Source organism: Apodemus sylvaticus, chromosome 20 (assembly GCF_947179515.1).
Source record: "Apodemus sylvaticus chromosome 20, mApoSyl1.1, whole genome shotgun sequence".
Classification (NCBI taxonomy): Eukaryota; Metazoa; Chordata; class Mammalia; order Rodentia; family Muridae; genus Apodemus; species Apodemus sylvaticus.
The window spans coordinates 22,364,748-22,389,185 of NC_067491.1; positions in this window are offsets into that span (position 1 = coordinate 22,364,748).

Sequence of the window (24,438 nt, forward strand, 5' to 3'; positions counted from 1 at the left end):
GATGCTCTATAATTCTGAAAGCTTATGAGTCACACAGATTATTTTATCTGATAACTGTGAGCTTACTGGGGAATTAGAAACCACCGGAACTTTGTAAATAAGCATTTTCTAAGGACGTTAAGAAGGAAATAACATCAACAAAGGAGAGCTTTGGTTCGAAAACCAGGGATGGTCATTGAATGAATGGCTCAGGGAACAGAGAGAGTATGCATCCAGGATGGAGTTGTTCCAGAAGGAAGGTGTATGTTTTCCTCACAAGATGGAATTCAGCAGTTATCTGTATTACTTTCTTAGCCTTTGATGGGAGAGATCTGATCCTCAGCCACGTAGAATTTTCTAGAAGGGCTCATAGGAATTTTGCTGTCTTCAAGAATTGAAGGACAGGGTTTGATACTCCTCTGAGATAAACCTGTTTCCTGAACTGTAACTCAGGTGATTTATAGTGGTGTCAAAACATGAACTTTTCCTTTCCCATGTGGACCTCCAAGTTACATTTCCCCATCCAGGCCACAGAGCTCTCCAAAGCAGTAAGGCCCACTGACTATGCACAAGGCCCTGAAAGACACCATTAGCCACAGCACTGCGGGATGTTGTCCGACTCTTCAAACCTTCCCTTATTCCTCACAGACTCTTGTGACAATGGAGCAAACTAAGCTGTGCTGTGCCATGCTCCTCTCCTGGGAGCTGGTGGTCATCTCCAGTGTGGATGATGAAGGGACCATTGTAAGGAGACAATGACAGAGACCATTGTAAGAAGACAACGGCCCAGAGGTCCCTGCGCTGGGGCCCAGAACTGACTCCGTAGCCTCAGCACAGTGATCTCAGTGCTTACCACCTATATAGAAAGAAGTGTATCGACCACTTCGGTTCAGAAACCTTTTGTTGTCAATAACACTTGAAGTGACATTCCAAATAAGCCATCATACAAGCAACAATTCAGATTAGTGTGTTCATGATATTAACAGATATCACCTGTCTAGATTCAAAACATTTCATGCTTTCAGAATAAAATCTTGACTCCATTGAACAGTTAAATCGAAATTCTCCCATCTGACCAGTTTCTGGCAACGATGGAAAAATTTTATGTGTCTAAAGATTTATCCTCTCTGGATATTTAATATAAATGGAATCATATATAATATATGGCCTTTTGCCTCTGGGACAATGTTCTATTACCCATTCTCATTATTTACACAGGCAGCTACATTTAATAAAAAAATTATATAATATTATTAAGAGGGTTTTCCACCAACACAAAAAGCCAGTTCAAGTCAACTCAAGAGTATGAAGGTGGGATTATTAGGAGGCAACTCTCGGGAGGCTTCACTGATCTCACTGGTGGAGGTCAAGGAAGTCGGGCACACAGGCTAAAGCAAGGGAGTTTCCTAGAGCTCAGGCAAGCAGTGATGACTTGTTACCTGGGAGCTGGGCTTGTGTCCTTACAGGGTCAAAAACTGAGCCCTTGGGCGGGCACTCTTGGATGGGTTGCTGGAAACCCGGTGATGAGGAATGATGAGTTAGTCCAGAGTTTTCTCTGTGTGGGCACGATGGCGGGAAGGAGGGCAGATGGGGTTTCCCAGCTTCTGCAGGGACAGGCAGGGATTCAGGCCTAACATATTATTACATTATATTATATTATATTATATTATATTATATTATATTATATTATATTATGTATTGTGTTGTGTTGTGTTGTATTGTATTGTATTATATTTATATTATATTATTTGACCTAATAAGTTTTTAAGAGGATATTTGAGAATCATCTAAAATGCCTAAAGAGCACAAAAATGTCTGTTAGCTGATTTGACTCAGAGATTTGCCCCTTACAGCCAGAAGTTAGAACGCAGGCTGGCATTCCCACACTTGGAAGAACAGAAACTATGTGCAACAGAACCCTAGAGAAAAGAAGTCAGGAGTGAGAAAGGTAAGGTGCAGGGTTAGAAGCCAGGGTCCCTGCTCAGCACAGGGGACCGTTGCCAGTGGAACTGGGGCGGCCACCGCAGGAGCACCGGCTCTTGGCCGCAGCTCAAGGACACTTCCCACTGATCTTTGGACGAGTGTGGCTAATTCCGTTCAGCTGGTGTCGATTAGCTAACCTCCTGTGCTTTGAAATCACTGTTTACTTTTTCTCCCTTAATCACATTAGCCTGTCGGGGTTGTTCTTTCCTTCTCTCTGACCTTTAGTTTTAAATTATATGTTATCGCGATGGTCTTAGTCTGTGGTTGATTTGATGTGATTTGCTTTTCTTCCACACAGGCCTTCGGTTCTTTCTCTTATTCTTTGACTTGATGTGATTTGCTTTTCTTCCACACAGGCCTTCGGTTCTTTCTCTTATTCTTTTGCGGCCGTAGTCGCCATTCGACCTAGCTTCTCACACTGTTTTCTCTTAATCTGCTCTGATTTTATTCTTATTATCTTATGGCCATTTCTTAGGCTCTCGTTTGTCTTCGATGTTTGCTTCTCTGAGAAGATGTATCAGTGAAAACTGAGTGTAGAGCCTGGATGAGAGGAAGGGCTCTCTCCTTAAGAAAAATCGCTCCTGGGAATTCATCTCCAGTTAGTCATGCTCCAGCAGGTCATGTCCGGCCTGTGTTCCTCTGGCCCCAGGTAGCCAAGGCTATGAATGCGGCCCAACACAAAATTGTAACCTTATTTAAAACAGTGAGATTTGTTTGTTTGTTTTCTAACTTCTTTGCACAGTTCTTGAGCATGAACTCGGTTGATAATGACATCTTGTCATAGTGCCAAATGCTGGGACCTCCGTGCAGGTGACTAGGAGCTTCCTGCCTGGGAGAAACTCATAAGAAAGCCCCCTGGTTCCCTTTTATGGGTCTTCTCCACTACGTATCTTACCTCAGGTTCCTTCTTTACCCAGGAGGAGCAGAAGGCAGACTTTGATCCCACCTCCCTGGATACCCTGTCTCCTAGCCAACACCGTAGCCAGTGAACCCTGTCTTTCTGGAGAACATCTTGCCACTCTATCTGAGAACTAGCCAGAAAGGAACCACTATTCCAGGTGCATTGGGTCACCTTCAATGGGAATTGAGCTGACTGCGTCCAAATCTGTGTGTTCAGAGATCAGCCTCCAGAAAGCTAGCCCCCACTTGACATCTCTGCTTAGCTTGTGCAAACCTAAACCAGAAATTCCCTCCCTCACCTGGCAACCTGCTGAGCAGGCTCATCCCAAGTCCTCTGTGTCTCTGTGGGGTTAACCTCCTTCTTCTAGTCTCAAAGGTGAAAACCCAGGGGTTATCTTCCACTACTTCTTCCTTCTTATAAGCCACAGCCAGTCCATTGACAAATCCTGTTGGTTCCATTTCAGATTTTCACTGTATTTTACCTAGAGTAACATTTTCAATAGAGTGTGCATATGGGTATGCTGACTAGTTTGTATCAACTTGACACAAGCTAGAGTCATCAGAGAGGAAGGTGCCTCAGTTGAGGAAATGCCTCAAAAAGATCCAGCTATAAGGTATTTTCTCAATTAGTGACTGGTAGGGGAGGGCCCAGTCCACTGTGGGTGGTGCCATTCCTAGGCTGGTAGTCCTGGGTTCTATAAGAAAGCAAGCTATAGGGAGCAAACCAATAAGCAGCATCCCTCCATGGCCTCTTCATTAGCTCCTTCCTCTAGGTTCCTGCCCTGCTTGAGTCCCTGTCCTGAATTCTTTTGATGATGAACAGCAATGTGGAAGTGTAAGTCAAATAAGCCCCTTTCTTCCCAACTTGTATTTTGGTCATGATGTTTTGTTCCAACAATAGAGATCCTAACTAAGACAGTAGAGTGGAGGGAAGGAAAGTAGAAAACTTAGCAGCTCTGTTCCTCTGAGAACTCTGACTAATGCACTAAGGTATGTAGCTGTCACTTTCCTCTTTAGGCTACCTAAGATTGTGACATCTGTCTGCTAATAGACTCTCTGTTACCTTGTCAGTTCATATGATTTGATGAAATAGGAGATTCGTGTTATGTTGGAGAAATCCAGAAATCCACATGCTAAGAAAGTGACTAGTACCTAGTTAATAAAGAGCCTTCAATCTATCAGTCTTCCCCCCTAGATAAGGCTTCAGTCCTCAAAGATACTCTGAGCTTAGCCTTGTGAGGGTAGCAGGTCTGTCCTAGGACTGCAAAGACACAGTACAAAAATTAAAATGTATGTTATAAATTGCTATATTGTGGGGTAATTTGCCACAAGGCAAGAAATGACTAATTCAGTTAGAGGGTAATGAAAAAATATTTTTCTCTACATCTTTTTATACTAAACTTTCTAATTTGTAATCTGAATACCTTTTTAATAAATATTATAATGTTTCCTTACATGATTATTGTTGGTGGATTTAATATGCAGCATAGACATACCAGTCAGAGAAAGACTCACCCTTTACAGGAAATTGGGGTATGAAGATTAATAACTGTTAAAAAAAAGTATAACATATTAGAGAGGTTGGCGATATATTGTGGTGGACGGGCATGCGGGCTGGATGCAGAATATTAGGTTAGGCATGTAAGCAATGGTATAAACCAGCACATAGAAGTGAAGGTTGTGGTGTGTATACAATAGACGATCATTCCTTTGACTACAGGGTAGAAAAAAGTCAGAGTATTGGTACATGCAGGTAGAGAAAACTGGAGAAGTTAGTTTGGATCATGTTGTGAAGCTCCTAGAACTTCAGGCAAAGGGCTAAGAGTTAGCACTAAGAAAAATAATAGTGCTCAAACTCCATTGCCAAAAATAATATAGTCATAATTTCCTTTGTGAATCCTTCCTCATGCCAGAGCTGATGCTTCTAGATGCTAAGCCAAAAGGAAAAACTTCCTATACTTTGATCATGTCCCAGTTCATTCAAGAATATTTTGTACCAACTTTTTTGAAACACTCCCTGCATTTTATGGTACGACTTGAAAGCTCAAGTATCGATGAAATCAAGAGATTAGCATCCATTAAATACTGCTTGCATTTTCACTATGAATGAACAACTCTGTTAGATGTCTTCCTTTGTTTCCTCTACAGAGAAAGCCCCTTCCCTTCTTTTCCTTTTCCAGATGTCAGTTGCTTGGAATTGTCTTATTTATTCCCCAGAGTGTGGAGGTAGTGAGATACATGTGTATGTTTAATGCGCACATAATCTTTGCCTGCTACTCCATGGAAGACAGCAGCCATGATTCTCGGACAGACAACTTCCATTTCTCCATTTACCAGCATGCCACCACTTGGGAAATCCATTCAAGAACTTCTTGATATTCATCTATGCTGCATCTCTCCACAGAATTTCTGCTGAGACAAAACTCTGTGGAGGTTCTCAAGATGCTTCAAAGGCTCCATGCTTGCCCAGAAGAAGAGACAAGTCTCATTTTACAGTCTTTCATAGGTTACTTCAGAGAACAGTGCAAGCCTACCTTTCTACCCCCTTCTCAGTTAATGATGAATTTCTTCTGGGAATGGGTAGGCATGGGCAACATGGATTAAAATGAAGTCCAGAGAGTCTTTGCAACTGTGCCTTAATGGCCAATTCAGTGCCCAGATCAACACACAACCAAGTTACCCCAGGCTTTTATGGTATCCACAAAGGATGCTTTTGACCTTGTCATTATCTGGATACAATTACAGCGAGAAGAACCTATGACATTAACCTGTTCAACGATCACATTGACTACTCTCCCATGTCCCCAACTAAACACTGCTTGCTTACAATTTAATGTCACACACAATTCAATTTTTATTTTGACTAATGCTATTTAAGCAGCTGGAGAAGTTAATACAGTTCAACAGAGGCCACAGCCTTAACCAGGGTTTGTAATTGAAATCTGGGCTTTTGAAATATAGCCTTTGCCATATTGAGAGGAATCTAATTAGGTTAATCTTTGTATCAATACCAGAAGAAAGGAAGAGGGAGAGGAGAAAGAGGAGGAAAAGGAGGAGGAGGGGGGAGGAGGAAGAAAAGAAAGAAGGAGAGGAGGAGGGAATGTTCCCTTGAAGTTCCCCTGAAGGTCTGAAACAACTTGGCTCTTTTTCTGTCATAAGAGTTCCCTAAAAACAAGAGGCAGAGTCCCTGTAGGAAAGAAATTGCACCACTTGCAATTTATAGTCATCAGGGACTGCTCAAAGAGTTAAATGATTACTCTAACATAGATATTAGTCACAAAATGCACATTTATTTTCTTAAATTATTTTAGCTTGCCAACAGAATTCATTCCAAAATAATCATAAAGAGGAACAGACTGACTTAAAGTGATGTCACAAGGTAAGTAATATTAGAATTATTTGTTAATATCTTCTCTGACAGACTATAATTTGATATTTTTCTTTTCCTTTTTTATGGTTTTATGTTCTTATTAAAATGCTTTAATTAAAATATAATTACATCATTTTCCCTCTCCCAACTCCTCTTTTGTCCCCTACCCCAACTTCAATACTTGGATTTTAAAATGTATTTATATCCTTGTGTTTAAAATTTTGTATATACTTAATGAAATAATATATCTGCGGGGTTCAAAGACCAGTCTTACATAATTAATTTCATGGAGACCAGGTTTTGGAAAGGACCCCAGAGGAGAAAAGCTGTTAGACACAGGATGATTGAAAGAGACTCACAAATTTGTCAATTATCAATCCATTTTAACTTTTCCAATTTGTGAAACAGCTGATTTTATTGACAAGTTACTCTTTATAATCCCTTCATGTATATTTTGATATCTTTGAATATTTTATTCCTTTTCATAATTTATTTTAAATGCATTGCTTAAATAAAAAATATTTACTCCGAGTGTCTGTCCTTTTTCAGTTTGTATTTATGCATAGGTGTGTCAGCCGGTGGATGCCAGATGAGGTATTTGATCCTCTAGGTGCAGGAGATACAGGCAGCTGTGAGCCTCTGGATGAGGTGCTGGGAACTAACGCCAGGTCCTCTGCAAGAACAGCACGTGCTCTTACCCATGAGTCATCTCCCTGTCTTAATTCTGAGGCCATGTTCTTCATTACTAAGAATCCCTTTTATTTTTACCCTTTGAACATTAAAAGAATGCCTGCCATTATTTTTTGCCACGATTAAGTGAACTTCAAATCTCTTGACTGCTTTGTTCATAAGAACTGCTATTTATCAGCTAAAAAAGGAAATCAACTGCTCCTCATAAGAACACTTTAAATCTTATCAATTCTTGTATCTACATGCTCAAGTATAACTTCACATGCTATACTTTACTTCAAAATTGTATATATTACTTTACCCATAATCTATTATATAGAAAATGAATACATATCTCAAATCTATTTATTCCAATCTGTAATCTGTTAGTGATTACTAAACATCAAAGTAATTCAACAAAGATGGCTCCTTCCCTGTCACCATGGCATGAAATGGCATCTTCATCATGTTCAAGTCTAGACCTTATCCATATCCCACCACCATGGTAAAGGAAGGCATTGCTTGAGGGAAGTGAAATAGACATCAGCACTGATTTTGGCTATGTGCTGAATAAACTCTGCTCTCCGCCATGATGGTCAAGAGTGGTGGTTCTCAACCTCCCTAATGCTGTGACCCTCGTGTTTGGATGACCCCTGACCATAAAATTATTTTTGGTGCTGCTTCATAACTATAATTTTGATACTGTTAGACATCATAAAATAAATATCATATATGCAGAATATCTGATATCAGACCCCTATGAAAGGTTTGTTTGACCCTCACTGGTCCAGTACATAAACACAGCAAAACTGCGAAGGCCTTCAAGGCCCCCAACAAGCACCAACTCCAGCTTTACCATCAACTGTAATGAACCTGCGTACATCAGGTTGGTAAACGCCCTTTGTGCTGAGCATGAAATCAGCCTAATTAAGGAAGATGACACGAGGAACCTAAGGGAACAGGCAGGCCTCTGCAAACTGATCAGGAGGGGGAAATCCAATAAAGTGGTTGTTTGCAATTCTGTAGTGGTTGAGGACTGTGGCAAAGAATCTCAGGCCAAGGATGACATCAAAGAGTACTTCAAACCCAAGAAATGAACAAATAAACAATTCGGCTCAGGCTAGTAAGAGATGAAACAGTAGATACAGCACTTGGCAACAAGCTTAAGGACCTGAGTGGAATCGCCCGAGACCCATGTAATGCCTGAGACTGTAGTACATCTGTGAGCATGCCTATGAGTCTGGTGCTCTTACTAAAGGTGGGTGAAAGATGGGAGCATCTCTAATCACTGGCCAGCCATGGAACCTGCTCTGAGCAGGAGCAAGCAAGAGACCTGCTTCAAACAAGGGGCAAGGTGAGAATGTGACACCCAAGGTTGTCCTATGATCTCTGTTGTACGTTAGCATGCATGTACCTCTACTCACACACATATGCATACATACACATATACATACATACACATATACATGTACACAATTGGATTTTTTTTCTCCAAAGAGCCAAACTTGACTTACTACCAGAGTTAGAATAAATCTGAATAAAGTGACCAGGAAGTACCCTCCTTGTGTAAATATGTGTATGAATACACGTGATTGCTTCTACAATCTGTGTGAAAAGCAAACTTTCTGGAACATTTAAGGCATTCAGCCAGTATATGCAGAACAAATGGACTCATCTCCCCTCTCCCCCACCACCCCCGCTTCTATTGATGAGGTCATTTCATTATTGAGTCGCAAAGCCAAGATCGGAACCCAAGCATGTAGCTGACAGTCGTAATTAAAACGCAATGCTTCTTTTAGAAAGCAAAGGCACCAGAAAGTTTTATTCCCTCCTGAACTGGATATTGAATATGAGACACTAACTACAAGGAAAAGGAACATATAGTGCTAGTGTTACATTTTAATGTGATATTGCATAATCTCACTCAAGTATGAAAAGCTGAGTTATAACTCTCAACTACAGACCTTGGGGAGCCATGCACATCAACATGTCACTTCTGTTATAGCATTTGCTTTTACTCATTTTTTCCTTTTTTTAAATTGAATATTTTCTTTATTTACATTTCAAATGTTATCCCCTTTCCCAGTGCTGCCCCCCCCCAATCTCCTATCCCATCTCCCCTCCCCCTGTTCCCTTCAGTTCCTTCAGTTCTTTCTCTAGCTTCTCCACTGGGGACCCTTGTGCTCAGTCCAAAGGTTGGCTGCGAGCATCTGCCTCTGTATTTGTCAGGCTCTGGCTGAGCCTCTCAGGAGACAGCTATATCAGGCTCCTGTCAGCATGTACTTTTTGGCATCCACAATAGTGTCTGGTTTTGGTGACTATATATGGGATGGATCCCCAGGTGGGGCAGTCTCTGGATGGCCTTTCCTTCAGTCTCTGCTCCATAATTTGTCCCCCCTGAGCATTTTGTTCCCCCTTCTAAGGACGGAAGCATCCACAATTTGGTCTTCCTTCTTCTTGAGCGTCATGTGTCTGTGAATTGCATCTTGGGTATTAGGAGCTTTGGGGCTGATATCCACTTATTAGTGAGTGTATACTATATGTGTTCTTTTGTGATCGGGTTACCTCACTCAGGATGATATTTTCTAGTTCCAGCCATTAAAGCATTGTAATTGCAGGCTTGCAGAAACAGCAAATGAACAGAGAGTCTAACTCTAAGGGCCTAAGCAGATTGAGATCAATATCATGGTTTTACTTTGCACATCAGAGAAGCCATGTGAGGCAAATCCTAAGGAATCACAATGGAAGACAAAATACTCAGCAAACAGTTAGCTTTGTCTCCAATACAGCAGCGTTTAAATACTTTTCCTTCTAGACAAGTATGCAGCAAATTGTCATCACAAAAGCTCACATTTATCTTGCACCATGGGCTTTGTAGATTGCATAATGTTCCACTGTGGGATGAGACTTGTACTGGCTAGTTTTGTGTGTCAACTTGACGCAGGCTGGACTTATCACAGAGAAAGGAGCTTCAGTTGGGGAAGGGCCTCCATGAGATCCAGCTGTGGGGCATTTTCTCAATTAGTGATCAAAGGGGGAGGGTCCCTTGTGGGTGGTACCATCCCTAGGCTGGTAGTCTTGGGTTCTATAAGAGAGCAGGCTGAGCAAGCCAGGGGAAGCAAGCCAGTAAGAACCATCCCTCCATGGCCTTTGCATCAACTCCTGCTTCCTTACCTGCTTGAGTTCCAGTCCTGGCTTTAGTGATGAACTGCAATGTGGAAGTGTAAGCTGAATCAACCCATTCCTCCCCAACTTGCTTCTTGGTCATGATGTTTGTGCAGAAATAGAAACCATGACTAAGACAAGACTGAAGAATCCAGTGCTAGGTATTGCTTCTAAATGTCAATATGTGCTAAGCCCTGAAATTGCTTTGCAGATGTGATAGGTTGACTTGGTCATGTCCAACGCATCTAAGAAGGTAATGACACACAGAAGCCAGCAAGATTCGTGCATAGGAGACATAACAATCAGTTACTGCCCTAGTGGACAATACCTAATTTTAGGTAGATTTCATTCATTTGAAAGTCTCTTATACAATGGCTTCACATTGCCCTAGCATAGGATTTTCATGGCATAAATATCGCTTCTTGTAACTTATCCATTAAAGAGTAGGCATGGGTCATTGAGGCTGGTACTGGCTTCCCATTTATTCACAGGCATGCCTGTTATGAAGCTCTTTACTTGTATACTTTCCCTCAAATCTGAAAAAGACCCAATCTTAGAAAATACATCAAATCCAGGAACAAGGCCATGGCGACTGAGCCATTAGTGTTAAATCTGGTAGGTTTTGTTTGTTTGTTTTTTATTTTTGTTTTTGCTTTTGCTTTTTGTTTTTGTTTTGTAACCAAGAGCCAAAAGTACCGCTACATCTTGAGTTTGGGGAAAGTCAGGACTGCTTTTTTGAGGACAGCAGGAATGTTCCTCTCCAGAATCAAGAGGTCTTTGCACAAACCAGAAAGCATGCTGGAATCCACACAGTGGAAACCACTGGAGCGAGTGTAAGCCAGGAGAGAGGACAGCTGAGCGCCCTCTGGAAGGGTGTTGAGAGGAAGACTTAGGAATCTCAGCTATGTAAAGAATTTTCTGCAGAAGACTTAAAGAGGCAGATGGCACCTCAATACTTCTGCAAAGCACCCTAGAAATTAATGTACAGCGTTACTCAAATAACTTGTCAAGATATCATAATGAGTGATTGGAATGGGATTAGGTCTTCTTAGTGTCCTCTGACAGTGCCACATCCATTCATAAAACTTTATAAAGAGTATACATTACATGTTGTGGTGGTTTGAATAGGTTTAGCCAATAGGATGTGGCACTATTAGGGGGTGTGGCTTTGTTGGAGTAGGTGTGATCCTTTTGGAGGACATATGATACCATGTGGGTAGGCTTTGAGGTCTAAGAAGCTCAAGTCTGGCCAGTCTCCTGCTGCCTGCAGACAAAGGTGTAGAACTCTCAGCCGCCTCTCAATCTCCATGCCTGCCCGCACAATACCATGTTTCCTACCATGATATAATGGACTAAACCTCTGAGACTGTAAGCTAGCCCCAATTAAATGTTTTCCTTTATAAAATTTCCTATGATCATGATGTCTCTTCACAGCAATAAAACCCTAACTAGGAGACATGTTATTATTATATTAATTAATATATTATCATGTCTTTACTGAGTGTAAGCGACATGGAGAAATTAAAGCACAGAATGCTGCCTAGATCTGTATATAGTTGAATGAGGGACCTCAGACTGGGCTGAGCTGTCCTTACCAGGGTCACCTCCCACATCATCTCTGGGAGATTTTTCCTAATAGGGCCTTCCAAAGTCAAGAGTTTAGTTTACCCAGAAGCCAAATGGTGCTCTCTCATTCCAAGTGTAAGCTGTTCTTGGGGCTATAAATAGCACCTGCAAATTCTTGAAATGACTTTCTTGCCTGTTTGTGTGAATCAGAGAGCAAAAACTTGTGGATTCTTGTCCCTCAAGGACCTGATGAGTAAAAACTCTCCCAAGATCAGGAATAGTTGTAGCTACAGGAAAAGCGGATTATCGTACAATGTGTATCGTACAATGTGTCCAAAGCAGCTGCCACCTTCAGCAGACCAGTTGTGGCTGCTTGTAAGAGATCATCTTCATCTTGACATTTACTCATAGAAAAGGGGGTGTGGAGTATCAGTATGACCTCCCTTCCCCCTCATCCCCCAGATATATCAGCTATTGCGTTCAGCATCTTCCAGCCATCTCTATGCAATCCTGCCCTAATTAACGTGACCTAGGGGTCATAGGATGTAATAGAGTATATAGATTGGTGAAATGTCTCAGTTAGGGTTTCTCTTGCTGTGATAAAGCACCAGGACCAAAGAGCAACTTGGGGAGGGAAGGGTTTAGTTGGCTTATACTTCCACATCACTGTTCACCATCAAAGGAATTTAGGACAGGGATGCAAACAGGTCAGGAACTTGGGAGCAGGAGCTGATGTAGAGGCCATGGAGGGGGAGCTGCTCACTGCCTTGTTCCCCATGTCTTGCTCAGTCCACTTTCTTATAGAACACAGGAGCCCCAGCCCAGGGGTAGCACCACCCACAGTGGTCCTGGGTGCCTCCTCATCAATCACTAAGAAAATGTCCTACAGCTGGATCTTACGGAGGCGTTTGTCTCAATTAAGGTTTCTTCCTTTCAGATGAGTTTAGCTTGTGTCAAGCTGACATAAACTAGCCACCCTAAGAAGTTTAGCTGAAGTGGAGCTCCATCAGTGAGACCATAGGAAAGCCGTCATCCATGCTGGGCAAAGACCTACAGCAGCTTTGGGGTTGTAAGCAACCTCTTGCCCATGCTTTTTAAGTAGGTTTCCCAGGGTGAACTTCAGCAGAATCATATTTTTGCTTGTTATTGACCTTATAAGGAGTGGGGTAGACATTGTTTATGTCTCCCCTGGGAAGGAATTGTCACAAGATGAGTAAAGTTTGTTTGCCTGGTTGTAAGTCTCCTCTAATCCCAGCATATTTACAATGTCTACCCTCTTTATAATGGAGCCCATGTAAGGAAAAGATCTAAACTTCATTTGTATTAAACTGTAGCTAGATTCACTCAGTGACACACATATTCTAAACTGAACGTGTTTAGCTGATTATGGCATGATGTATTCAGAGGAATGCTTAAAATGAAATATACATTTCTAAATAAAAGCCTTTATATAAATGACTAAGTCCCAGGCGATGTCTGGGAGACATGTAGTGATGGTGAGCTAGCTATAGGAAGACAGTGCAGTGTGCTCACGCAAGGGAACTGTAAAATGCTGCTTTACAATGGTTTCAGAAGGACTATTAAACCTGGAAGCTCTGTTTCAGCGGAGGGCAGGTCATTTGTCTCTGTTGCCTGATCAAGGTTTTTAATGGCCGGTATGAAACAGAGATGAATGTCCCCACCAACACTGCAAAACAGAAGTCAGAGATCAGGGACGGTGCCTTTTAAAAGCTGAAAACTAACAATGTGAAATGTCGCTCAGGGCCCTCAGGAAGATCTGCTCTTGTTACTGCTCAGTGTCTGTGACCTTGGCAGACCACACCCTTCCTGTTCCCAGTCCTTGGCAGCACACAGGACAATCTAGTCCATCTAGATCCTTAAGCTCAAAGGGCTGATTCTGGAGAACCTAAAAACCAACTGTCTTCCACTCTGTCCATTTATACACCAATCTTCCAAGCTCAAGGAGAACAGCGGTTACAGGATTTTAAGTCAATTTCCCTGGTATCCTAGATTATCTGTAGAAGCCCAATCGCTGAGCACAATTAGGTCTGAGCTAGTTAAGTAGACACTGCTGTTTAGGAGCTGGGACCCAGTACTGGCTGTTACTTGAGTCTTGATACACCCAAATATACTTGGGTTCAGGATCTCTACTTTTTTTAATAGAATATTTTTAAATGTTTTTATTTTGATTTTGTGTGTTGGATGTTTTGGTTACATGTTTGTCTGAATACCATATGCGTGCTTGGTGCTCTCAGAGACCAGAAGAGTGTGTTAGAGATCCTGTACCTGGAGTTACAGACAGTTGTAAACCACCACATGGATGCTGGGAATCAAACCCAGATCCTCTGGAAAGGCACCAAGTGCTTTTAGTGGCTGTGCCATCTCTCCATCCCTCTCTACTTTAAGATTTGGAATAGGGACTATATCCTTGGAGGGATTTGTCAGTGGGCTCTGGATTTCTAGACACAGTGATATTAGGGACAGGCGGCATGTCTACTCCCTTAGCAACCAACACACCTAAATGAAGAATGTGTCCAGAACTCTGTACTTGGGTACCTTGAATATCATGTGTCATGATCTGTTCTAGCTGAGTTAATTCTGGCAACAACAACAATAACAACAACAACAAAAAAAAGGAGGCAGGGCATTAATATGAAAGCTAACTCAGTGATCCTAAGGGTGGATCCTAAGTGTGTTACCATGGAAGCAATCCTATTCTACCGTGTATGATGAGGCAAAATTGCGAATGTTCTAAAAAGAAAGATGGGTTGTTTGTAGTGAAGGATAACAACTTGTCTATCAAACTAGTTTGGACTGATTTGCAACTTAGAAGTGGTAATGAGCATCACATTACAGAAACCATGGAGTCCACCTGAGGTTTAACTCAGGAAAGGAGAGGAAATTTTCAACAGGACAAACCTAAAGGCTTAGGGATGGGGAAGCCTGGAGCTGCTGCCCACGTCCTTCCGTCTCAGGCAGTTGATCTGGTGAGGTGGTCCTGTATGTTCATCCCTACGTTCTATGAACGGTGCTTTGTGAGATGAAAACTTTCATCTCTGTCCATAATAATTGCAACACTCCCTTAGTTTATGCTGACAGCTCATAGGTGGCAGATGCTGGGTAGACATTTGTACAGATAAGCATTGTACAAGGTCTGTACAAGTGTTCTCACATGAGTTCAGCATTCATAAGAAATTTACTATGCCCATTTGACAGCTAACCCACTCGGCCAACTGTGCAGCTAAGAACTAATACAAACAAAACCTGAACTCCATTCAATCTCCAAAACCTAAATTCTTCTTTTTTATTCGATATATTCTTTATTTATATTTCAAATGATTTCCCCTTTCCTGGATCCCCCCCTTCCCAAAACTCCCATAAGCCCTCTTCCCTTCCCCTGTACCCCCATCCACCCCTTTCTACTTCCCTGTTCTGGTATTCCCCTATGCTGCTACACTGAGCCTTTCCAGAACTAGGGGCCACTCTTTCCTTCTTCTTGGACGTCATTTGACATGTGGATTGTGTCTTGGGTATTCCAAGCTTCTAGGATAATATCCACTGATAAGTATCAGTGAGTGCATACCATGAGTGTTCTTTTGAGACTGTGTTACCTCATTTAGGATGATGTTCTCCAGCTCTATCCATTTGTTGAAGAATTTCATGAATTCATTATTTCTAATGGCTGAATAGTACTCCACTGTGTATATATACCACATTTTTTGTATCCATTCCTCCGTTGAGGAATCTGGGTTCTTTCCAGCTTCTGGCTATTATAAATAGGGCTGCTATGAACATAGTAGAACATGTATCCTGATTACATGCTGGGGAATCTTTTGGGTATATGCCCAGGAGTGGTATAGCAGGGTCCTCCATCCGAAAGTGATGCGCCCAGTTTTCTGAGGAACCGCCAGACTGATTTCCAGAGTGGTTGTACCAGCTTGCAATCCCACCAGCAGTGGAGGAGTGTTCCTCTTTCTCCACATCGTAGCCAGCTCCTGTTTTCTCCTGAGTATTTAATCTTAGCCATTCTGACTGGTGTGAGATGAAATCTTAGGGTTGTTTTGATTTGCATTTCCCTAATGACTAATGGTGTTGAACATTTCTTAAGGTGGTTCTCAGCCATGTGAAGTTCTTCAGTTGAAAATTCTTTTTTTAGTTCTGTACCCCATTTTTTAATAGGGTTATTTGGTTGTCTGGGTCTAACTTCTTGAGTTCTTTGTATATGTTAGATATTAGGCCTCTGTCAGATGTAGGGTTGGTGAAGATCTTTTCCCAATTTGTTGGTTGCCATTTTGTCCTTTTGGCAGTGTCCTTTGCCTTACAGAAACTTTGTAATTTTATGAGGTCCCATTTGTCAATTCTTGATCTTACAGTATAAGTTATTGGTGTTCTGTTCAGGAATTTTCCCCCTGTGCTCATGTCCTCAAGGGTCTTCCCCAGTTTCTTTTCTATTAGTTTCAGTGTGTCTGGCTTTATGTGAAGGTCCTTGATCCAATTGTGAGCTTAGTACAAGGAGATAAGAATGGATCAATTTGCATTCTACATGATGACCTCCAGTTGAACCAGCACCATGTATTGAAAAGGCTATCTTTTTTCCACTGGATGTTTTCAGCTCCTTTGTCGAAGATCAAGTGACCATAGGTGTGTGGGTTCATTTCTGGATCTTCAGTCCTATTCCATTGATCCACCTGCCTGTCACTGACCAATACCATGAAGTTTTTAACACTATTTCTCCATCGTATTGCTTGAGGTTCAGGATACTGATTCCCCCAGAAGTTCTTTTACTGTTGAGAATAGTTTTAGCTATGCTGGGTTTTTTGTTATTCCAGATGAATTTGAGAATTGCTCTTTCTAACTCTATGAAGAACTGAGTTGGGATTTTAATGGGGATTGCACTGAATCTGTAGATTGCTTTTGGCAAGATGGCCATTTTAACTATATTAATCCTGCCGATCCACGAGCATGGAAGATTTTTTCCATTTTCTGAGGTCTTCTTCAATTTCCTTCTTCAGAGACCTGAAGTTCTTGTCATACAGATCTTTCACTTTTGGTAAGAGTCACACCAAGATACTTTATATTGTTTGTGGCTATTGTGAAGGGTGTCATTTCCCTAATTTCTTTCTCAGCCTGCTTATCCTTTGAGTATAGGAAAGCTACTAATTTGCTTGAGTTGATTTTATAGCCAGCCACTTTGCTGAAGTTGTTTATCAGCTGTAGGAGTTCTCTAGTGGAGGTTTTCGGGTCACTTAAGTAGACTATCATATCATCTGCAAATAGTGATAGTTTGACTTCTTCCTTTCCAATTTGTATCCCTTTGACCTCCTTATGTTGTCTAATTGCTCTAGCTAGTACCTCAAGTACTATCTTGAAAAGATATGGAGAGAGGGTGCAGCCTTGTCTAGTCCCTGATTTTAGTGGGATTGCTTCAAGTTTCTCTCCATTTAGTTTGATGTTGGCTACCAGTTTGCTGTATATTGCCTTTACTATGTTTAGGTATGGGCCTTGAATTCCTGTTCTTTCCATGACTTTTAACATGAAAGGATGCTGAATTTTGTCAAATGCTTTTTCAGCATCTAATGAAATGGCCATGTGTTTTTTTTTTCTTTGAGTTTGTTTATGTAGTGGATTGCATTGATGGATTTCCATATATTGAACCATCCCTGCATCCTTTCACCCCAAGTAGGGATGAAGCCTACTTGATAGTGGTGAATGATCGCAAAACCTGAATTCTTAGCCAATAGGCTTCCTCTGTGGAACACTGGAATAGGTATCGCATAGAATAATAAAATACATAATGCTTGTTGTGTCTACATATGTCCTATATTCATTTATCATGCTATTTTCTTTTAAAAGACTCATATCATCACTTTTATCTACACAATAAAAGTTTCAATAGTGACAGAAAAGCCCTGTACTGTGACATTCAATATGGTAGCCATGACTCATGTGTAACTGTGAAACACTTAAATGTGTCTTCTACAAATGAGAGACTCAAACTGTAATTTAACTTACCATCACATTTAAATCATTGTAAGTGCCTTGTAGCTACAGTTTTGGAATCATCAAATATTATGCTCCAGTCTTATCTCGTCCTATCTGCCAACTGGCATATTTTGGCACACCGCAGCCTGCAACACACATTGTAGAGTCTTTATGTTACCTGAAGGAGAAAGCTCTAGATCAGGTAGGATCTTGTTGACTCAGCTCAGCCACAAAAACCTCCTAAGAAAGAAATCTGCCTAATATCTAGGGTGCTGCCAAATTTTCAGGGATTCCTTCTGATGGGACAGTTAAGGATTTTCCATATTTTGGAATGGCCTTATGAATTCAATGGAGATGACTCTCCATTTTCAGTACCAAATTAGTTATAAACCATTTACAGAGTTCAGTAGATGAACTTGCTTGTTGTACAGACATGAGGCCACGAGTTACAGTCCTTAAGCACCCACAGGTGAAAAGGCCACCCAGGAATAATGCATGCATAATCTCAGAACTGGCAGTCAGAGACAGAAGGATTATGGTATCCTGTCAGAGATAGAAGGGTTATGGTGTCCTGTCAGAGAAAGAAGGGTTATGGTGTCCTGTCAGTCAGAGACAGAAGGGTTATGGTGTCCTGTCAGAGACAGAAGGGTTATGGTGTCCTGTCAGTCAGAGACAGAAGGGTTATGGTGTCCTGTCAGAGACAGAGGGTTATGGTGTCCTGTCAGTCAGAGACAGAAGGGTTATGGTGTCCTGTCAGAGACAGAAGGGTTATGGTGTCCTGTCAGAGACAGAAGGGTTATGGTGTCCTGTCAGTCAGAGACAGAAGGATTATGGTGTCCTGTCAGAGACAGAAGGGTTATGGTTCCTGTCAGTCAGAGACAGAAGGGTTGTGGTGTCCTGTCAGTCAGAGACAGAAGGGTTATGGTGTCCTGTCAGAGACAGAAGGGTTATGGTGTCCTGTCAGTCAGAGACCGAAGGGTTATGGTGTCCTGTCAGAGACAGAAGGGTTATGGTTCCTGTCAGTCAGAGACAGAAGGGTTATGGTGTCCTGTCAAAGACAGAAGGTTATGGTGTCCTGTTAGAGACAGAAGGGTTATGGTGTCCTGTCAGAGACAGAAGGGTTATGGTGTCCTGTCAGAGACAGAAGGGTTATGGTGTCCTGTCAGAGACAGAAGGGTTATGGTGTCCTGTCAGAGACAGAAGGGTTATGGTGTCCTGACGACCAGGTTCAGTGAGAATCCTACCTCCAAGAATAATAGAGGTGGATATCTAACATCAATCTTCAGCTTTGATACACCGTGCATAGATTGCATAGATGCCCCCTACACACACAAACCACACACACACACACACACAGACACTTTTTATCAGCATTAAAATATTTCTATCCTGGCAGTGACTCTCAAAAAAAAAAAAAAAAACCCTACATATTTACTCTCTGATAATCAGCTCATCTCCCTCAATAGCAAGGACATTATGCTGTCCTAGGCAAGACTTTAAGAAAGCCAGAATGAGTCAGAAGATAACAATCGGAACAAAGAAAGACCATGAAATCCATTAGCCAAGAAGAGAAGGTATGCAGATCGTATGACTGCTGCCTTCAATCGGTTCAGTGCTAAGCACGTGGGATCAGGTTATTCCGCACGATTGCAAAGAACAGGACTGAAAATCTAAAGGCAGAGTTGGAGAGGCGATCACATGACCCCAGTGAAGGTAACGCCAAGAGGTTGAGCAACTCAGCAGAATTTACTACCTAAGAAGTGATGAACCGCAACCATAAAATGTGCTCATAGAAAACTCTGAGATTTCAAAATCTGAAATTGTACTTAAATCTAGAGTTCCTATGTTTTGATGGTTCCTAGGACGGGAGGGGTATCATTAACACCTCTGAAATAACTATAATAACAACAACAGCAACAAAACACTAGGTTGGTGTAGCAATTCGTCGTTGCTTGGAGGGAAGTAGTGGGTGTATTTTATGGCTATTTGCTTAGCAATTATCTGCCATCAGATGTAACTTGTATCTATATTTAAGTATTTTGCCTAACTGAGACAAGCAAAGACCTCTCTACATCATTTCAATGCCTATTGTTGATAACTTTAAAACAGTGAATTCTGATGGCATGACTTATATTCCTAGGGCTTGGTTGTAAATTTCAGGTGTTACCATAAAGGTGAAATTATGTATTTTAGAAGAGGCAGAGTTGGCCCATCAAGCTTTCAAAAATAAATCTAGTTTAAAAGACTGGTGATACAATTTAGCCTGTATAAAGTATAATTACTAAACAAATTCCTAAAGAGTTAGAAAAGCATCCAACAGCATTCTTTACTGTAAATACTAGTTTTCAAATATGATAAATATATGCTTAAGGCATAATGTAAAACTTTATTTTCCAAATTGTGTTTGCTCTCTTCCAGGACTTGGTCTCTTCCTCCTTCCTAGTTACAGTAAGTCCCACCTGTCCTTCAAAATCCAGTGTAAGCCTCTTCGCCACGAAGCCTTTCTGATTCCCTCTTGTGTGCTTATACCACAGTCACATCTGTATTGCTCCAACCTATTATCCAAAGTAATCTTTTAGATGATATCATTTTATTTTTTTATTTGCATTGGTGCTTTGCCTGCATGTATGCCTGTGTGAGGGCATCAGAGCCCCTGGGACTGAAGTTATGGTTAGTTGTGGGCTGCTGTGTGGGTACTGGGAATTGAACCGAACTCCTCTGGAAGAACAGCCATTGTTCTTGACCTTCACAATCTCTCCAGCCCCTATCCCATGCAGTCTCTATCACACAATTTCTATAATAGTTTCTTTTCCTCCATATTGTGGTTTAAATATGAAATGTCTCCCATAGATTCATGTGTTGAACACTTGGTCCTCAGCTGGTAGTGTTGTTCTGGAAGATTCTGGAACTTTTTGGAGGTGGGGCCTTGCTGGAAAAGGTAAGCACTAGGTGCAAGCCTTTAGGCTTTATAGCCTTTCCAATTTCCTCTTCACTCTGCTTCCTGACTACAGATATGTGACCACCCAGCCTCTGGCTTTTGCTACCATGCCTTCCACCATGGAATGTATCCTCTCAAACTATAAGCCAGAATAAAACTTTCCTTCCTTCATTGCTTCTTGTCGGGTTTTGTTCAGTAACAGAAACAGTGACTAGTGTTCCCTGGGGGTTTAGCTTGCAGATCTTATATTATTATACCTGTTGTAGTATAGTACTTTGCACACTGCACACATGGTAGGTACTAGGTTAACTGAGTACTTGGGAGGAAATTCATACATGGAGAACTGGCCAAATAAGGAAGAATTTCTATCTCAATTATATTTGTCACATAACTATTCCAGAACTTAGTAGGGTCTACCAACCACTATAGTATACCCCATGGTTAGTTAGCAATTTGAAAGGGGTACATTGGGCTGGTCTTGTTCTATGAAGACTGCTGAATCTGACAAGAAGACTAAGGCTGAGATGAACTCAGTGTCCTCACCTGGGATTATCTGATTTCAACCACATGGCTCTTACTTGAGTGAGAATTACTCCCAGGCTAAGACTGTGGACTAAAAGACTTGTGTGTGTGTGTGTGTGTGTGTGTGTGTGTGTGTGTGTGTGTATGTGGTGGGGGAGCACACCTGTGTGACTTGGCATCTTCACCACATAAATACACAGGGAAGACAAACAGAATGGCCAATCAAATGACCACCCTTTCTGGCCTCATCTCTGAGGTCAGTGTCACTCAAATTCTGTGGCGGTTGACACAATCCCAAGCCCACCAAAAGGCAAAATCATCTTTATGGTGGTAGTCTCCATGTCACATTCTCACATAGCACACAAGAAGAGAAAAACTAGTGCGACCGTCCTTTAAGAGTATGACTAACAATGCTTACGTTCTTTGGAAAACACAAAATAGCGAACACGAAAACACAGCATGTACAGCCAACTGGAGTATTTAGATATGCTCAGTGCATGACCAAACATTCTGGAACTAGATGGAGTCCAGGCCTAGAACATCTTGCTAGTCATAACAGCACTAGTGTACAAAGATTGTTGACGCACTGTTGAACACTCACCAAGTGCCTTACAAGCATTTCTTAATTTTTCAGAAGAGCTTTAGGACTAAGAACTCCTTATGATTCCATTTTATAAACAAGAAAATGACATCATGAAATTGTCAACCGACACAACCAAGGACCTGGAAGTAATGTTTTAATAAATCATGTCTGTCCAGCTCTGGAGTCCAGATTTGTAACCTAGGTAGTCTCTATAGATAATGTTGTCTACCATCATCTATAATGGGCTATAAAGGGCTCAGTTCTTTGCCATGGTTCTTTCTAATACCTGCATCTACCCAGGAAGGGGTGCTTCCAACAACAAATGCTCATGGATATGCCGTATCATTCCTGGCTGTGAGCAGACTCTCTGGAAACTTTGTAAAATCATCTTTCATTTGGCCTCTGGAATCACAGCTTGAACATACTTTCTTTTGGAATCTGTTGTCATTGGCTTACAAGCGTTATTTCTTCCCTTGTTCTTGCCTGCAAGAAACGAGTCAAAACAGCGTACAAAAACACAGCTGGGAATATTTTTATCTTTGAAGAATGACTTTTGTCTCTGCATCTGGATAAGACTTTAGCACTCAGCCCTGTGTGGAAGAGGATATATCATGGTCTCTATTTGCAAGAGGTTTACTAAAGTCCCTGAGTGGTGGTTTTCTCCAATCTATGGAGCCAGACCAAATTGCTACTGCCAGAATTTTGCCCATCTAGTTAAAGATAAACTCGAGAAACCTGAGATACTCCAAGGACCAATTAAGCAGAAACTGCCAAACCTTTGGAAATGAGAATTTCCACATAGATTCCCCTACAGCTACGCTCATAAATTTGGATAAGACCGAGAACAAATATTCCAAGTAGTGATTAATGGTCTCAGTGAAACTGCACATGTGCACCAAAGGGCTTGTTCGACATACCCGCCACAGACAGTACAATTGTGGATAAACGGCTCTGCATTTCTCTCCTAGGAGGTTGAAATACAATGAGACTAAGCAGGTACTCCAGTGATTTTTTTCACCCCCAAAAGGAGTTACATTTCATCCCTATTTGCCAAAGTCCTCTTTGTTTTGCCAAACACCTATCCATTACACGGCACAAGAACAGAAAGCCACACATAGCCTAAAGGCAGGTCGTCTACCTTTGAGAGACGACGGTACCTCCATTCAATCAGAATCTTGCAGGCTGTTTCATCAAACATGGCCTTTTTAAAATTTTTATTATTTATTTATTTATTTATTTATTTGCTTAGCATTAGAAGGGATACAGAAATCTGTCTTCCTCTCTACCTGAGCATGGGGGGAGTGGGTGCTCTGAGTGCAACTTAAAAGCAGAGAGACAAAAAAGGTCATTCCAGGTAAGACGGCAGCTGCAGAGTCCTACAGAGCTTTATTAAAGAAGACATCTTCAGCAGCAGTGGAGTGACACAGAAGGCTTTGAGGGAGCTCTGCTTCCTGGCTAGTCTGTTCTAAGATGCCAAGTGGACACATCAAAGCAGAGTGGATGAAAAAAGCAAGGAAAGCACTAGCGAGGGAGCTACAGCAAACCGTGGAATGGAAGAGAGAACTAAGCAGCATTGTTGAACTGACTCCTTTGGAAATTTAATAGGATGATGTACGGAACACTTATTTCAAATCTCTGGAACTGGCAGAATACGATAGGAGAAATCTCGAACTTTCTGCGCAGCCTGCTTTATATGGTATTTGGTGTAACCAGACAGCAACTGGTATGGTAGATGATACTGTGGGTGCTACAGCCTCCTGGATGGCTAACTTGAACTAGCCCCTCCTCTTTATGTTTTACCATCTTTAGTTTTTAGAGAAGTTGAACAACTTTTAATAGGAAATATTTCCCTTATTGTGTAAGAAACCTTGATAAATGCAATTAAGAAGAAGGAGCTTGGTGTCTTAATGTTAGCTAGAAAGGTAATGATCTAATCAAGATCAAGCCTCAGGTCTCTGACTTTCTAACATATTTTTCTTAGCTTCCAGGTAAATATACTTGACATTTTGTAAGTGTGTATGTGTGTGTGTCTGTCTGTCTGTCTCTCCAGAAATTCAATGATCATGACTGCTAATTATTATAGAGTATGAATACGGGCTTCTGAGACGACTAGCGGTTAAGAACACTGACTGCTCTCCCAAAGGTCCTGAGTTCAAATCCCAGCAACCACATGGTGGCTTACAATCATCCATAATGAAATTTGACAACCTCTACTGGTGTGTCTAAAGACAGGCACAGTGTACTTACATATAATAATAAATAAATCTTTTTTAAAAAGTATGAATACTTTTACATCACAGACTATAAATGATAACTGTGCATGTACATGCTATGTGTGTGTATGTGTGTGTGTATGTATGAAGTCATGGGTACGGATCAGGGTACATATAGGATAGGTGTTCATGTAGGTCAGAAGACAGTCTTCAGTGTAGGTCCTCACCTTCCGCCTTGTCTGACCCAGACTTTCTGTATTGTTCCCCGACTTCATGTCCCTGGCTAACTGGCTCCCAAGAATCCTGGGATCCTTCTATTTCCAGTGAGAGATCCCTCATCTCCCTGTTGGAATGCTGGCAGTACAGACAGACCCCACCACTGTGTGGCCAGCTCTTTTGTAGGTTCTGGGGACTAAAACTCAGTCCCACATTTGTGGAATAACTGCTTTCCCACTTAATCATTTCTCCAGCCCCAGACAATGCCCTTCATAACAAATCATGTAGAAAAAGAGCTCAAGGTAGATAAATGAAACAGATAAACAATGGGCCACAGAGCCAGACTGTCACA